This window comes from Podarcis tiliguerta (genome assembly GCF_965153285.1).
Source record: "Podarcis tiliguerta genome assembly, chromosome: 11".
NCBI classification, from domain to species: Eukaryota; Metazoa; Chordata; class Lepidosauria; order Squamata; family Lacertidae; genus Podarcis; species Podarcis tiliguerta.
In genome coordinates this window covers 63,441,638-63,446,197 of record NC_139544.1, presented here as the reverse complement: position 1 = coordinate 63,446,197, position 4,560 = coordinate 63,441,638, and the positions used below count along the sequence as shown (strand labels likewise).

Here is a 4,560-nt window from a genome sequence, read left to right as displayed (position 1 = left end):
CCCAGAGAACAGAAGGAGATCCTGTCCGATGAGGCCAAAGAGGACCTTCTGGTTCAGCCTCTGTCTCAAGGTGGCCCATCTGGGCACCTGAGCCCTCTGCCTTCCTGCCAGTTCCAGCAACTGAGATTCAGAAGCATCGCTGCCTCAAGCTTCCTCCTCCCCCCGCTCCTCCCCCCACACCGTTCACCCTTCTCGCCCTGCCAGTCCTGGTCCCAGCTCTGAGCCTCTACAAGGTCCAGTGGACTGGGGAAGTGGTCCATCACCAGTCCAGTGAGGAAGACAGAGGCAGGGCTGGGCTGAGCAGGAGGAGGAAGGAAGGTCAAGCAAGATCCCAGGACCTTTGATACCCTCCAGTTGACCTGTGGTTCCCATCTGGAGGGGTCATGCTCACTCAAGGGGTTCTTGAGTTGTTTGTCGCAAAGTTGTGACACAGATGACTCCCTCGTGGTGAGCCAGCTCCATCTCCAGCCAGAGGACCCATAGCACAAAGCAGGAAGCACAGCCTCCCATAAACACTGCCAGAACAGCCACATGTACTTGGTGAACGCTGATTCCATTGAACAAGCTCTACTGAACTGCCCTAGAGACAGCATCGAAGCAAGGGGGAACCACATCAGAGAGACAGCCTCCTTTGGCAAAAGAGAGAAGCAGATTTCTGACTGCTTTGAGGCCGGCATAACAGACAGGGTGCTTGTTATGGCTGCAAAGCACGAGACTCTCCTGAACCCCAAGCCTGCACCCTGAAAGAAGACGCTTGCTACACTGAGAAAGGCAATTAATAATAATAATAATAATAATAATAATAATAATAATAATAATAATAATAGAAACCCCTCTATTCGGGAAATCTCTAAAAAAAATTGTTTTTGATTTTTGTTTTGTTTCCTGGTGAAACTGAAAGTAAAGCAGTGATAATTAGCCACGAGAAAGCATTTGTTTTAAGATAACAATTTTGCAGCTGTGGTTCAAAGGGAGAAACATTAAGATAGATTGACTGGCTAATAACATCCTGAACTTTAGAATCATAGAATTGTAGAGTTGGAAGGAATGGGGGCGGGGGTCTCCTAGTCTAACCCCCTGCCTTGCAGGAATCTCAACTAGGTCTTGTGTGACAGATGTCCATCCAACTTCTGCTTAAAACTCGAAGGAGAGTCCACCACCTTCTGAAGGAGTTTGTGCCACTGTCAAACAGTTTTTACTGTCAGAAAGTTCTTCCTGATGTTTAGTCAGAATCTCCTGTCTTGTAACTTGATTACAAGACATTCTTTTGAGTCCTGCCCTCCAGAACAGGAACTGGACATAACTGGACACAGTATTCCAAGGCAGAATAGAACATTGCACAAACCGGAAGCCACCACAGAAAAGGCCCATTCTCATGTGGCCACCCTGTGGACCTCTCATGGAGGAGGCACAGGAAGAAGGGCCTCAGGTGGTGATCGCAGGGTCCAGAAACCCTTCCACATCCTTCACCTCAGAGATCCTTTAACTGGTGCTCCACCTCTGGGCCACTGACAATTAGGCTCCTTGTACAGAAATATCCTTGGAGACGCAGCTCAGCCTCCACTTTGACTGGGATCATTCTCAAGACTCAGCTTCTCTTCCTCGTCAGAAATGCATGAACAAAACTAATACCTTCCCTGAGTATTTTGGATTATGACCAAGTATGGCTCACCTTCCTGTCCAATATATCCTAAGGAAGGCTTCTTTTAGAGAAGAGAAGCAGGCATGCCTGGAGATTTTAATAGAAATAGTTTTTAATACTGATTAATCTTTAACCCGTCCATGGGGTCACGAAGAGTCGGACACGACTGAACGACTAAACAACAACAACAACAATCTTTAACCCAGATAGCTGTTTAGTTACATCAACAGGAGAGCCAGGGAAAAGCATAACCAGTAGTTTGTGTTCTGGTCATTAGGACAGACAGATCTGAGAACAAGGGCAATTGTTTAAGTCACTTTTTCTTCTATTCTTTCAGAGTCCCCTGACCTCATGAACCCGACGCACACGCACACAAATTACACTCTGGCCTGCTAAGAAGCTTTGACAATTGCGTCTGCTGCTTGCCAGCTTCATCCCATTCAGGGAAATGGTTAAAGCTGCTCTAGCAGAAAAGAGGAAAAAAATATTTACTAATAATTCAGGTGAGACATTCTAGCCAGTCGTTTAGTCTCGACACCAAACCAGTGGCCAACCCACCATCCTCCCCAAGCTGGAACACCTGGCAATTATTTTCACCCAGAGCAATTGATATTCACACAAAGTTCAAGTTAATGAATTGACAATTGCTTCAAAACCTGATAAAAATAATTGATGTGCCGCGCCCACCCAGCTTGCGCAGTTGCCCGCCCGCCCGGGCGCTATAAGAGGGCGGCCGCCGGCTCGATGGGGTCATTCCCTTCCTGGCATCGAGGATGGCGCAGCGCACGGTCTCTTTCGGCGGCATGGCAGGCTTGGCGCTCCTGGGCGCCCTTCTCTCCCTCTCGCCCGCCCAAAGCCAGCCCCCTGCCCTGCCCAAGGTAGGGCCGGGTCGAGGGAAGGCAAGCGGCCGGGCAAGCGGCGCCGGCTGCCTTCGGAGGGAACCCCCGCACCGGGGCTTCGCCGGGTCTCTGTCTCGCCCTCCCGTCTGCGAAAGGGGAAGGCAGTAGCGCCGCACCGGTGGGGATGCGGAGAAGTCCCCGTCAAAGCGCGAAGGGAGCGGAGCTGTCGAGGGGCACTTGGGGGGCGGGCTGTGTGTTTCTTTGCGGGCCCTGGAACCCGCTGCTGCTGCCGGCTTCCCCTCCTTGTTTCCCGGGGTCTTAATTTCCGACGTGCAGCAGCTGCCGCAGGCGCTTAGCAGGAGGTTCCTTCGGATGGGATCGAAAAGTGGCGAGCAGGCGCAATCTCCACTGGGCGCAAAGCAGCCCTTGGGATCTCCGCGCCCGTTTGTCCGGGCTCGAGGGGTCTCTCTCTGATCTGGGGGGGGCGGGGGAGTAGTCTTTGGGGTTGGACTTGATGACCCTTTGGGGTCCCTTCCCACTGTCCCTTCTCTGACCCGCTTCTCTCCCCTCTGGCCCCGTAGTGCAACCTGCAGGGGATGTGGGTGAACGATCTGGGCTCCCGGATGTTCATCGGGCCCCTGAACGCGGCCGGCCAGTTCTCGGGCTAGTACCTGGCCGCCGTCTCGGCTGCCCCCGGCGCCGCCATCCGGGAGTCGCCTCTGCACGGCACGCAGCACCCCAACCCCCCGCGCGCCCGGCCCACCTTCGGCTTCTCCGTCAACTGGTCCTTCTACGGTAGGCGGGGGGGGGGGGCAGGAGGGCAGAGGGAGGGGTCTGAGCAGCCCCATGGACGGAGAAGAGAAGGGCTCCCAGCCGCCAGGGGCCCTCTCGTTCACGCGGTGGCGTCGGGGGACCAACTTGGGCTGGCCAGCCGAGGGACAGCAGCTCCCCCCCCCCCCGCTCTTCCGCCCCTGAAGGAGAGGCTGGACGGCCTCGGCTCGGCGCCAGCCCACCGACCTCCCTCTCTCTGCCCCCCCCCCCAGACTCCACCACCGTCTTCGTGGGGCAGTGCTTCTTGGATGAAAACGGCGACGAGTTCTTGGAGGCGACGTGGCTGCTGCGGGAGGAGGTGGCGACTCACGCAGACAACTGGAAGGCCACCCGGTAAGCCGCCCCGACGGCCGACTGGCGAGGGCGTCCCCCATCCATTAAAACAGGCAGGCGAGGACCTCGAGGGCGACGGAGCGCCGTCGGGGCTGAGCATCAGTTCCCTTCCTAGTAATAAGAAGCAACTTTTCGCTGCTGCTCCCGATGGTTGCCCCCCCTCAGATATCGGGGACCAGGCTGCCCCCAGGAAGGTGGGCCTAGGCCCCAGCTCAGCCCCCACCCTCCATCAACTCTCTGTCTGCAAAGAGCCCCAACCCACGAACATGAAATCATGCCAGAGTCCTCCAGGAGCCCCCCTGACCCAAGAAAATGCCAACTGAATGGTTTATCTGAAAGTTCTCTCTCTCTTTCCTTGCAGGGTTGGCCAGAACGTCTATGTACGTGTCAGATGAAAAGGAACCAGGATCTGGGCCGCCTTCTGCAACTCGTGCGTAGGACCAGCTACAAGACAACTCCCCTTCCCTCCACCAACACTGCCCCCACCTTTTCCACAGGGAGGGGCAATAACCCCCCCTCAGGACAGGGGTTTTGGGGGGTGCTGCTTTTACCACCCCACCCGCTAGAGAGAACATTTGCTGCAGGTGGTGACAGCTTTTGATAAGGCAAAAATAAGGGTTTATTCTCTGCGCTTGCTAGGGGCTTTTGGGTGGCCTTTTACATATTTTAAACCTTCTTTTAAATGCTCTGTGCCTGCCCCAGAGAACTGTCTCATGGGGCAATTGCAGAAAACCAATAAATAAACCTTTCTATTGTTCAGCTTGTCAGAAAAATCACCTTCAAGGCCAGCATAGTGTTTGAATGTTAGCATCCCAGAGGGAATACTGACATCACCACCATCCGCCCCCCCAAAAAAAACCCTGGGAGAAGGCAGGGAGTCCCTCAACAGGCTGAGAGGCAGGCACTCCACTGCCC

General features: G+C 54.6%; 1 pseudogene across 1 annotated transcript; it reads left to right on the top strand.

Moving 5' to 3' along the window:
* Nucleotides 1-2,414: 2,414 nt before the first annotated feature.
* LOC310660217 (avidin-like) lies at nucleotides 2,415-4,249 on the top strand (annotated as a pseudogene). Its single transcript, XR_014515499.1, has 4 exons — nucleotides 2,415-2,520; nucleotides 3,063-3,276; nucleotides 3,525-3,645; nucleotides 4,007-4,249. The product of XR_014515499.1 is annotated as an avidin-like (transcript).
* The last annotated feature ends 311 nt before the right edge of the window (nucleotides 4,250-4,560 follow it).